Here is a 13,628-nt window from a genome sequence, read left to right as displayed (position 1 = left end):
TGCTTGCACCCCTCAAGTTCAGATGCCTAGCTATTCTGATATTTTATTACAGTTTCATCTCAACAGCCAAACCCAAAATTTGATACAGAATTTGGTTCAGTTCTGTGATGGTGGGATTTTCTTTGTTGTAGAACAGACACTGTTTAGTCTGGGTGAAAAATGAGATCAATATATTCTAAACCTGTAACTTATTATAAACATAACCTCCCCCAAAAGTGTTTTAAATTAATATTTTTCTAGTGGCTAATAGAGTCCCTTTAGGTTAAACGTGAAAGGAGCCTACCATGCATGTTTTCAGAGGTAAACAGCCAACACTTCCTTTTTTTTTTTTTTTTTTAAATCTCTCTGGAAGGTAGCTATTGTACTTTATACAGTAGACATTTTTAGAAACTGTTTTTGCTTTTTGTTGTTGCAGTTCAGAGGTAGGGTGGCGTTTCGGGGCTGGTGGCAGCACAGCCTTCTTTATAAGGATGAATGAAGATGAAAAGCAAGACAAATAGAAGCGAATGAGACACTGCTTTATGTGATTCATGATAGCTTGCCGTAAGCCTGTTAGCCTCTGCCTGGCTCTCCTCCCTGAGAAAATAATGGATAGTTACAATGTGTATAGTGACACTGTCAAACCATCAGGAATTGCTGATTATAGTGCTAAATATTGATCTCTGCTTCACATGTGTCAAAATTCTTTCTTCCCTTAATTAGAACTTCCCTAAGCACCATACAAGAACAAACTGAATATATCAGATCTCTGTGAAAGGGAGGGTGATACTAGCATATAATTGTGACCTCTTGTCTCCTCCTTTTCTCTTGAGTTCCGAGATGACTTCAGCTGTCTCTCCTGCCCTTCCCAGCCCATGTGATCATCATGCTCATTTTTCCCAATCTAACCATAGGAAGATTTCTCCCGGCCTCTGCTTTTCATCATTCTGAACCACTAGAGTAGTAGTCAGATGGCAGGGAGACTTAAAGTGCCAGAAGGTGCCTTTTTCTATTTGTTTGTTTCATGGTACACCGCACCAGGCAATGACCTGCGGCAACAATGTCATACAAAACGGAGACAGGTTCACCCAATCAAAGGGAGCTTTAAAATTAATACAGACCCCTTCATTTCTTCATGTGAGATCTGGGAAGGGCAATTTCAGGGTGCCATAGTCTTCCTGATTATCAGTCACATTCACTTCAAAAATATGTTTAAGAAACTTTTGTTATGGAAATAATCCCTTTTTAGCTCCAAAGTCCGCCATCAACTGAAGCAGGGTAAAGCTCCCTACTAATTTGATATTACTATTCAATCAACTTCCATATTCTGTACTCCAGCAGTAATGCAATATAATGAAAGGTGGTGATATATGGTTTCAATTTGCCCCGCAAACTGAACACTTAACTCATTTATCTTAGTTTACCTGTAATATATTGTTATTTTTTAATCATGACACCATGGTGCATTTGCCTTTAGTTTGATGCGCTTGATAAAATCAATATTTCATTAAAAGATTTTCAAAAATTGTTTGTTTCAAACGCAGAGCCAAACCGGTTCGGCAGCCGGTTTCTTAGAAGCGAGGTCCGGCCTGACTCTGCGAGCATCACAAACGCCTCGTAAATACCTGGTGTAGAGGATCTTCGTCCGCAGTCGCCTCCCTGGTAAATTGGCAAGGTCCTCACTCACCATATGGGCTTTCGAGGGGCAATAAATAGCAAATTCCGTTTTTGACCTTTTCATGATAAACCTAGAAGAGGATGATGAAGGGAAGATTTTTAAGCCTCCCCATTTTTTTCTAAACAATGCCGACAGGAATCTCTGTCCCGTACAGAGAAACCTCCAAGAGTCCCGTAAGAATGCACGTCCCCTCCCATCGCTGCCCAGGTCACCTGGCTACATCTCACCGCAGGTGCTCTGCGTCACTGGTAGTGATCAGGTTAGCAAAGTGCAGGGAACTAAACTTTAAATTGGGCTGAAGAGCCTCAGACTGCAATGGAGAAGTGCCAGCATTTCAAATATGCTGGTGCCCAATGATGACACTGAATTCTTGTTTGAATGTGGCATGATTTGCAAGTAGAGCTACTTACATGAGAAATGTTAACTAATGGCAACCGTGGACTTTTTCTCCCTTAGCTTAGGGATGTGGGAAGAAAAATGATCATTGGGCTGTCTGGTTAAAACACACATTACCCATTTTCTTGAAGCCATTCAGCTCACAGAAATCACGTTTTTGCCTGTTTTCCCCTCCATGTTACACATAAAATATAAATTTATCACTATAAATCAATATCCAGCTATCTTCACAGCCTGTTTTTATGCCCTTTGGAGATGAATGTAGAATATGACAACTGAACCCAATATAACATCTCTGAATAGATATTTGGTTATTATATAAATACAAGGAACGTGGTGAAATATAAGCTTATATTTGTAGATTTAAACAAGTTTGTCCTGTAAGATCAAGAAAGTAGAAAATGGTCATGGATAAAAGTACATATATTCGTTGAATTGTGTTCCTTCTACTGGAAGGTGACAACAATTTTGTAAATACCAAAGACTGAGGAGTCCATTGACAAGTCCATATAGAGCCCTCCATCAGAAACAATCACGGGTTGAAATGACTAAATCGCCTTCTCCTTCGGTAATAATTGGATGGAACGGGATTTGCAAGGGCAGGTGTGCACAATACCTAATAGCCAATAGCATCTAAGGACGGACCGGCTTTTCTTTAATATCATCACAACTGTGTATCACTCCAAATCTGGAATAAATTAGTCATCCTTCTGTCTGCAAGAAATATTCATGACAATTCACAGCTGAGGCAGATAAGATATGGTCAATAAAGAGACTACTAGTCTTTAGTACTTATGTCCTTCCCACGAATCTGAACCAAAAGAAGTAATAAATAAGTGGCACATACGGATAGTACCTTTAAATAAGCAAGTGAGCCTTCTTCAGCAACAAGCAACATTCTCGGGATATCAAAAATAATAACTGGTTTTGCAGCAATGCAGCATGGAAACACGAGGGTATAAGATATACTGTACTTTAAGCTCTGTTTGATGAATCTGAGCACAGTTCCTGGGGGATAGATTACTTTAAACCATGCTCTTTTACTTTCTAATCCTGACTTGATTTGATTTGTACTTTAATACAGCTGCCTGGCAATTCAACAGCAAATAGAGACTATTTATGTAATCAGATTGTAAGTAGTGGGACAAGAAGAAACTCTCTAGAACCTTTTTGGAAAATAGTTTGTTGTACTTTTTATTTATTGAACAGCAGGGCTCCAGGCTTTCCAGTGCTCATTATAATTGGTTTTCTGCTTGAACTTTCAAAAACTGTCATGTCAATACTCAAACAGAATTTTTTTGCTTACTATATGGCTGTGGGCTCTATTTTCTCATGTGCAACTTGACAAAGTTTCTTGTAATACCTCAGAGGCAAAGTTCTAGAGTTTCGTTTGCTATTTAAGAAAACTGGGTATTGGAGGGCTTTAGTGTTTTGCACACTTGTGTTCTTATTTTGCAATTAAATGCCTTAGTCTAATATCTGTTTCTTTTTGTGCCTACCTCTGCCTATTCACGTGTCTCTATTGTCCTGTGGAAGGAGTTCCTTTGCCTTTATCTTCCCAGCCAGCAATAGGCTCTGAATCCCACTACCTTGAGGCCCCCTCACGTGGAAGTAAGGTTGTTTTTCCACTGATGTGTTCATAATCACACTTCATATGCTAATTACCATTTGATAAAAAATGTGCCCTTTCCCGTAAGTGTCATTTCCTGTGCCACTACCAAAAGTGCAAATGAATTTTATATTCCCCAAACCCTTTTCCTTCGGAAGCTCTAAAAATTCACCCAACCACTTATGTACAACAAGAACCTCAAATGAATTTAAGACAAAGCAAAACATTTGTCCAAACTGAAAATGAATTTTTAAACTCCATCCCTAGAATTAACCCTCTTCATATAAATACGAATATGAATATTTTCAAAGAGGTTAGCCCTATTATATTCTACTTTTTAACTAGCTAGAGGTCACTTGATTATTTATAATAATTTTTACCTGGCCAGGACAGAGATAATTGCAAGACAAAGGATTCGTGCTGGAAATTAGTGCTCTGTATTTCGTTTCATTTCCTTTCTTTCGACACTTTCATCCCACTGAAAGAAGTCATCTCTTAGTAAATATGCAATGAGCGCGTATTTTCTCTTCATGTTAAAAATGCAATACTAAAATTAAATAAATGAAGGCCATTGTATAACATCAACAATTTGATAACAACTTTTAAAGTATTAAAACAGTCTTTGCTTGGACTGGACGATAGCATCGCAGATAGAAGTTGGCCTGTTTCGATGTTTCTCTCAATTACGTGATGGGCTTCCTTTAAGAACATTTAAAGAGAGACACTATGCTATAAAACTAAAACTTTCCATTCGATTTGGTCACATTGTACCCTAATTTTGTCCAGGTGGTGGTTAAACGTGTGATTATGGAGCTGAAAATCATTTTTCTTTCAGAAACCAACCCAGGTGCTACCTTTCCAAAATCCAACCCCTCACTGACAAAGCAGCCATCCACAAACACAAGCTTGACTTTAAACTCAAAGAGAAATGCATCTGCAGGGAAGAATATGCATCATTGAAATGTTGTAGCTGCTGCTCAGATTTGCAGCCAGATTCTCAAGTGCGATCCTGAGGAAGCTGACAGGGATGCAAGCTGGGGGTCAGCTTTACAACGCACTTGTGCTCCTTTAACCCTGGCACCAGGAAAAGTGGGCCCCGCCAGGGTTAGGTGGATCCTTGTGCACCTTATGGGATACATCGGGGCCCTTTAGTACCATGCATTCAGAACTTTTCAGAGTCAGCATCCAGAAAAAGATTTCCACTGCATGGGTGGGAACTAGGCTGGAACTAAGAATAAAAAGATAGTTCAATATAACAAGGGTGTGATGGGGAATGAAAAATGTTTCAGAAGTGTAAGAAATGGAAAAATAGCTGACAATGCTTACTTGAAACAATAATCGACACGGAGGCTCTTACTGGACTCTACTCTTTATTTCAAATATTTAACTGGAGTGGATTTGTATATTTATACAATCAGATCTGTGAAGGTAGTCATGTTTAACCACAGAGTATGACTTGCAGCTTGATCCTGGAAATATAAGTTTGCCGTGCTAGAGTATAGGTTTAAGGTGACTATCAGAATCAAATAAAAATATGAAATCCATTACATTCTTCGGGTAAAACTCATTCTCTGGATCTCAAATAGGAAATTGCTTGTGGATGGCAGTTTTTACTTTCACAGTTTTATGTCCACGTGGTTCCCTATACAAGTGAATATATAATTTTTGTTACATGCAAACTGAAAAAATAATCTATCTTAATTCTTTGAAAAAAATATATTGGAAGATATATACACGTTTATTCATATATATATATATATATATATATATATATATATATATGTATGTATCTGTAAAGTAACAAATCCAGTCTGCCGATTATTAGTAAAGAATTCATTTTGTATTTTCCATATAGAATATGCTCATCTCTTTTAAGAAACTGTATGATTGTATTATCTATTCTATTATCTGTTTTAGCATCAGATGGGGGGGATGAACTAGTACGTCTGTTTCATGGCACAGAACAACTGGCTGAGATTTGCTGTCCCTGCACACTGAACTCGGAAGAGGGATCTGATTCTCTGTCTTTAGCTCCCAAAACTACATCAAGGCTACTCTTTTAGTCAAGTTGGAAATTTATATACTATACACTAGCCCTCCTTTAATATCCTCTCCCTCTTTCCTCTGGGCATTTATTGCTGTTCTTTCTAGTTCAGTAACCAGTGAGCAGAAGGTTCATTAAAACTAATTGAATTGGAAACTTGTCTGCCCTGGGAAATATTAACTCTTTGTTGTTATCTGTAGGAAATTCCTTTTGTTATGTTCCTTTGAATTGAATTATTGGATCTTCATGTTACAAACGCCCTGTTAAAAATGATTTCCATCTTTTTGATGGTCTAGACAGCAAGTTTCAGGAAAATGTCCTTATATTGGATTGGATTTTACAAAATAAAGCAGCATTTTATTCAGTGATGTAAACAAACAGCAGTATCGCACACTGTTCAGAACTGGAGCGATGTTGCCCTGTTAACTCTTATAGCTCTCCCAGTCGCTGGAAATTAAAAAAGAAGAAAAAAAAAAGAGGTTTCTCTTATGGCTCATTCTCACTTGGTAAAGCAAATAACACAACCGCAGGTTAGCAAGTCAATGTTAGTAGAATATAGATTCTCAAAGAACGTTCATCCCACAATTGCCGCCATTCTATCCATTTGAAAAAATGTCAAAATGAAAAGATTATAATTATTCTTAATGATATAGGGAAACTCACTTTAACTTGTCATTTGTAATCCTTTGGAAAGGGTGTTGAAAACAATACATTTGAAATAAGGGTTTAGGAGGCTATGTGTGTTCTGGAATTGTTTAGAGCAGAGAAATATTGACAAAATTGGGAACATTTGATAATAGTCACAGTGGTAGGTTTTTGCCCGCTTTAAAAATCAATTGAAAATAACAGGCAACCCACTGTTGCTAATAAAAGTAAATATTTATGACTGATTTGACTGTGCTTCAGTACCAGTCAATCACTTTCTAAAGAATCTTTGCAATTCATTAACCTCTTTTTACTGGCCTTGTCCCTGTTGGTATTAGCCATTAAAAAAGAATAAGGGAGGGGGTTTTGATTTTTCTGTTCTCATCATTCATAGCTTATTTGCTACTTCCCTTCATTCCCATACATTGCGGCTAAATTGATTGTCTGTTTAGTCATATGAATGATAAAGCAGCAGTGCCAGCAAGATTGAAAGCCTCCATTAATTTCTGAGGAAGGTGAGTTCCTCTGCTTCAACCACAACCAAAAACAAACCTGCTTTTCTTAACGTCTTCTATCACTAGCAATTCCTGTGGTGATAGAGTCCGTGTAACTGTCAGAATTCCTTTTTGGACTTCTCTCTAGGCAAACTTTAAAAAAAAAACAAAACAGGTATTTATTAATATCATCTCAACATTATCTGTCCTTCTATGTTTTCAGCCTGGCTATGATCTTCATGTACAAAAAGCTAACATCAGCAAATTTTTTATTGAAACATTAAAAACAATTCTTGAGATGTATTATTTTAAGATGTTACCAAATTCCATTCATCCAGCAATCCGTGTACTCAAAGGTAAATCTTTCATGCAGTGAGACATCTTCCTTTATTAAAAGTGCTTTTTAGAGCTCTTCCTTGATACAGTTTTAGATTTCTGAAATCTGTGTTTAAAAATAATAACACTACACCTTACTGGTGTTTTTTTTTTACTTCTTAAAATGTTCATAAAATCATAACCATCTAAAATTATCTATAGCAACTGTTTCCTTACAGGGGTATTCTATGATGTATTACAGTGCTACTTTAAGTTGCTTTAATTGCCTTTGTAAGTACATATTTTGTCACTGAATTAACAGACTGAGCAGACGTGTAAAACCTGCATAACTTACCAGTATGTGTAAGTTAAAGCTACCTCTAGGTAGCCTTAAATTATAATCCTCTATGGAGATAGGTTTTTTTTAACTCTTTCAATGATATGTGGGTTTTATCTCCCCCCTTATTTCCATGGGACTTTGTTTATAATGACAGCTCACATTTACTGAGCTATAAGGCTTATGTGGCAGTTACTGGGTTTTAAAAAGGGAACTTCAGTGTAATTTCTCCTACTTAATCCTCCCAATGACTCCATGAGGAAGATCCCATTTTAACCGCAGTTTCTCAGATGAGAAAACTAAGACTGCTAGAGAGTAAATAATCTTTCCAAAATCACATGCATGTTAAGCAATAAAAACTGAATTTATGGGACGCCTGGGTAGCTCAGTTAGTTAAAGCGTCTGCCTTCGGCTCGGGTGATGATCTCGGGATCCTGGGATGGGGGTGCTGGGGTGGAGGCCTGAGTTGCTTCTCCCTCTGCCCCTCCCAACCCCACCCCACTTCCCACCCCTGCTCCTGCTCTCTCTCTCTCAAATAAGTAAATAAATCTTTAAAAAACAACAGCAGCAACAACTGGATTTGCACAACATTCTGAAGCTAGAGTCCATGTTCTAAATGCTATCCCTACCTCTATTGGACCTGTCAGCATGGCCTGCCCTGCACAAGAAATACTTGTAGATCTGCCTGTTTCCCCATCCCAGATGATAATATCCCCCAAACAGTGGGCTATCTTATTCCCCCATGACCCCTAACTCTGCCTCAGCTTGGCATTTTGCATATGGTGGGTGCTACTGAGTCGCCAGAAGGTACATACTACATAGGAAGAAATTCAAATTATTCAGAATTCTTGGTTCTCTTCCTTTGTAAAGGCTCTGAGCACTATATGAAAAACAATGCTACAGGGGCTAGTTTCAGAGAAAGAAGTAGAAATACACACACACACACACACACACACACACACACACACACATGATGGATGCAATGAGTGTGGCACAGCCAGCAATACAGAAAGCAGAATTTGGAAGCCCTGTCCCCAAGCCTACCCAGCTACCTTCATATTTAGAGTTCTGAGTGTGGCCCGGGGCTTAAGATCTGATAAGGTATCATTGTCCCTGAAAAAGCCTCAGTTATTAATTTCATCCTCACTGGCACTTTGGTGTCCCACATGAGCCAAGGTTTCTGAAAGCCTCTTCATTAGCCTTTCGATGGAGAGTCAGCACCATTGAAGTCAATTATTAATGGAACACGTCCCGATTTTCTGGTCTTAGATGGTAGCATTTGGTCCCTGGCAGTCCCAAGTTTGGAAACCTCCTGTCCATGGATTGACGTTTAAGTCCCCTTCAGTAGAGAAGACTAACCTTCTATTGTTCTCAATCCTGGATGCACACAGGACATTGTCTTCTCGTGCTTCTGCGAGAATACAGCAAGGTCTTTTGTGCAGCAGTGAATCCGCAGCATCAGACCCAGCATGGGAACCACATGCATTCTAGGAAACCGGATGAGAAGATGACTTCAAGGAAAGTAACACAACTACCTGTAACACAAGCGCATCCCATTCATGGCAAGAATAGAAAAAAGGGAGAGTAACTTCCTCACAGATATGGACGAAAAGCAGAAAGTCTATGGTTTTATTTGGTAGGCTTTACTTATCTTTTCAAATTTTATCTATTCCATAAAAAAAGAAATATGATTTCCTCAAAGGTGACTTCTGAAAATGGGTACAGGATTCCCCAGAGGATGTAAATAGCAGACGGGGGGCAAAGCAACTAGAAAAAGGTTCTACTGTGAAGCCACATCTTCTAGCTCACTGTGCTTGAGGAAAGAAAAGTGCCCTAAGAGCAGATGTGGTAAAAGCAAGAGGCCTGAGTGTTCTGGTATTGCATTCAGGATTAGAATGTTAACCAACAATTTCTATGCTGGCTTTTTCAAAAGGGGTATTAAAAAGGAGTATAAAATAATCATTAAATTAAAAGAATCACATACTGTGCTGAAGTTTAATATTTTCTTTAGTGTTAAATTATTATCTCTCATTATTTTGAGAACATGTTTTTAGTAACTTATAGATGTTTCAATGTTTATATTAAGAAATTAATAATATTTGACATCTGGGAAATGTAAAAAAATCACAAAAGTTATACAATTTTGTTTATTTTTATTATTTTATTATTTCCACACTAAAAATCTATCATAACTCTCTGACAATATTGACAAAATACCCTTGAGAAGAGCAACGCAGCAGGTGGGTAAATTTTTACATTGAGAATAAGGATGGGGGGTGGAGCCCAAAGCAGTGAAGCCAATCTGTTGATGACAAAAGGTTTTCATAAGATGTTCGATGTTAGCGATTCTACAAAGAAGTTGACCTTCATTTGGCAAGTACAAGTCTCCAGGGAACCATTTTGCATCAAGCAGGATTACAAAAGTGTTGAGGTCCTGGTAATAGCTATCTTGAGCAAGATTTATAGCACTTTAGAAATCCTAGGTCAGATGCCTCCACCTTCCAGTCTATTCATCCTTGCATACTAGCCCCAAGAAGACTACCTATACACTTACTCCGAGAAGCAAATAACCATGAGTTTCACAGGGTTCCACCCGATGTGAGTCTTCCTACTCTACTGTGTTGGAATCACTAAATCACTGGAATCACTAAAGTCACTCATTAATGTGGGCTCACAAACTGCTCTTGTATTTGCCCCTTCTCTTTTAGATACGATGCTCTTTAAGTGGAAACCAGTTTTTACTTCATAGTTTACAATTGTTTTCAAAATAGTAGCAAAGAACACTTATATCCCAAAAGCGTTTTTGCTAAGAAGCTGTAAAAATGAGTGACAGGAGATGATTTAAACATTTAAAGATATTTAAATTATTTTGAAACATGCCTGCATTGGCACTTGAGTATCTAGAAATGATAGGTGGTGATACCAAGTTAAAATTTTTGTGACCTACATATCAAACCAATTAATAATGATTCCCCCAACGTCAGTCACTAACTCAGATACTTTATATTGAAACCCTGAAGAGGATTTAAAAACATATCTTTAGGGAAGTCACCTAACATCTTCAGATCTTAGTTTTCTCTTCCGAAAATGAAATGACTGAATGACTTGATCTCTTTAAATCTCTAACAATCCCGAACACTTTGACATAAATTTCCACAGAGGAGGAAGGAGGACGACTTGAGCTACCAAGTGGGCAGGTAAAAAGGGAAGACTGGAAAGGTCACTGATGACAAAATTCATAATTTGGTGCTAAGACTTGGCCTGGTGAGCAGTGCTGAAAACTGGTAAATGTTCTGAGCTTATCTTCAAGATTAGAAGCCAGAGTCAATCAAACGGATTAATTTTTGTAAGTTTGAAGGCCCCTAAAAAGAGGCTAGAAATTCAACCCACTGATCTTGAGACCCCCTGTTGCCCTGTGATGGTATCTGTCTCAGAGGAAGGGCCAACGCCCGACCTTTCGTGGAGGAATCTTCCCTGTGTGCCTCTCTCCTATAGCGAAAGTATAACCTTTGAATTTCAGGAGAAACGGGACCTCTGGCCTTAAACGAGACATCTTGAGAACCCAGCCACAGATTTCTGCAGCATGCAGCAACTTCTCAAAGAGAGTAAGCCCCTCTCTAATACCTCTTTGTACATGGAGGGGGCAAACTTGGTTTGAAATGTTTACAAAAGGGTAACTTTTTCTTAATCCCTTTTATCCCTTTCAACTCCTAATACGGAAGTAAAGAACTTGGAGTTTGTGAGGTTCACTCAAGAAGTAATAGAAATACGGTAACACATCAATCCATTCATAGATCTATTGGAGAAATTTGTATGACCTTTAACTCCTGGGAAGATTTTTGCCAAAGCCAAAGTCATCTAGAATTTCTCTCTTAAATGTGTTTCATAAAGGTAATCTTGTTTTTCCCTCTCCTTCTCTTAACCTGCCAGAGACTTTGCTGTTTGGATCATCTTTCTCAAATGTTGGGTGCTTCCTTTGATTTCCTTGAGAGGAAAGCTGGACATTGTAATAAAAAATCATGTTTGGGAGATTTCTTCTTTAAATCACTTTGGTGGGTTCTAGATAAATTTCTCTCTTCCTTTTTAAAACATATTTAGTACCAATTGCCCATGCTTTTAATGAATAGATGGAATAATTGCATTATTATAAGACAATTTTCAAAGTTCATTACTTTATATCCTGTTATTGGGAATAATTATCAACATTTACTAAATGATAAGGTTGGAAAAGTCCTGAGACATCATAAATTACAACCCTTAATTTTCAGAGGAATAAACTGTACCTCAGAGAAATTAACAGACATCCAAGATTGGATTTTTTTAAGATTTTTTTTTTTTTTTTGAGAGAGAGAGAGAGAAAGAAAGCACAAGCAGGAGGGAAAGAGGGAGAGGGAGAGAGAATCCTGAGTATACGCCACGCTGAGCACGGAACCTGATGCAGGGCTCGATCTCACAACACTGAGATCACAACCTGAGCCGAAATCAAGAGTCAGATGCTTAACCAACTGCACCACCCAGACACTCCCCAAGGTTGTTAATGACAAAAGACTAGATCTTTTGACCCATTTTAGGTGAAATCATGGATTGCCAAAGTTAATGAGGACCTTGGAGATGAACCCAAGAAAGAAGCTAAAAGTCCCTAGTGTCCTTCAGGACCCCTTTGCTCACCATTCAGGAAAGATCTATCAAACTAGATGAGGAGATTCAGACCTTGAGGAGAAATGGCACATGAACACAAGATGACCAAAGGAAACCTGCTTCATAATCCATATTAACCCCAACACTCCCACAATGCATCTCTTCCTAGTACCTTCACTTTAAAGGAGCATTTAATTGAGTTGTGGAATTTCTAGCACAATGAGGACTAAGGAGGTAGAGATCTTTAAGGTAAGTGATGCTTCAAGATGCTTCAGCGCATGTCATGTAAACCAACCACAGCTCACTTCATCTCCGTGAAAGACCTACTTGGGTGTAATCATAACTTCCTTCCCAACCATGCGCCATGCCAATAGGTAGGTAGGCAGGTAGATAGATAGATAGATAGATAGATAGATAGATAGATGATAGAACAATCAAAGTCAGTATTGTTAATGCTGACATAGGAATTGTGATCGCCTACAGGTAGATGGCTAGAGACAAAAACAACTGACTTTTTATCAGGCCATTATAATGTTCCCAAAGTGCAAGTGGTTTAGAGTATACAACTGATTTCTATTCATAGTATGAATTCTGTTTTCTCATTCTTCCTTTTGTGACTATAGTTACTTTCTTTCATTTGTTGAGATGAAGAATGTACATTAATTACCCATACACCACTAAGCTCAGTAGTGGATCCTAGAGTGCAGTTTTGAATAAGACAGGCATGATCCTTGGCATATTTGTTAAAAAGTGGAATTTCAGGGTGGTAAGAAAGCATAACTTATGGAGGGCAAAACTACTAGAGATTTAAGGATGACCTCCCTAAAGAAACAACATTTAAACTAAACTTTGAATTAATAAGAGTTGGTGAGTCACTGAACAGGAGGAGGTATTCTGAGCAAATGGAACAGCATACATAGAAGCCCAGAAACAAACAGAGGTGTGGTATATTTAAAGAACTTGAAAAGATCAATACAATTGGAAAGGCAGGAATGACAATGAAACACCTCTGGACTATGATTGTCTAGAAGAAACTAGAGGAAAGACCCTAGATGTGCAGTTGGAATCAGCTCTGCTGATTTGGGTACCTGAAGACTTGCCGGTGGCCTGCGCACAAGTGCTGGAGCTCCATGTGGGCACAGGTGCAGCTGATCCCCCCTTCCACTGACACCTGATATGGGAGATGTCCCTATATCAAATTCTTCCAACCTAGTGGGTAGGCTTCCTCCCTGCTTCTTGCAGGAGGATCATTCCTCCAGTTCTCTTAGGTGTGTCTTCAGCCAATCAGATCAGGTCTAGCCACTTAGTATAGACTGCAGGGGCCCAGAGGAGCAGACCACCGCTGTGCCGCACCACATGGGGCTATTCATCTTTTCTCTTGGCCTGACATTTCTCTCTAACTGTCTTTTCCTCCTGCCCAAGTAGTCACAGAGATCACATTAACAGAAGTCTAAAGAGGGCCAGGAGGCCGATCTTTGTTTCTCTTAGGCACC

The 13,628-nt window shown here is 38.6% G+C and overlaps 1 pseudogene; it reads right to left on the bottom strand.

Moving 5' to 3' along the window:
- LOC116631443 overlaps window positions 1-12,501 on the bottom strand; it is a 44,316-nt pseudogene extending 31,815 nt beyond the window's left edge.
- Window positions 12,502-13,628: the final 1,127 nt, after the last annotated feature.

The sequence above is a fragment of the Phoca vitulina genome, unplaced genomic scaffold (genome assembly GCF_004348235.1).
Source record: "Phoca vitulina isolate PV1807 unplaced genomic scaffold, GSC_HSeal_1.0 scaffold1, whole genome shotgun sequence".
In the NCBI taxonomy this organism is placed as follows: domain Eukaryota; kingdom Metazoa; phylum Chordata; class Mammalia; order Carnivora; family Phocidae; genus Phoca; species Phoca vitulina.
The sequence above is the reverse complement of the archived record's forward strand: the minus strand, read 5'-3'. Positions and strand labels throughout refer to the sequence as shown.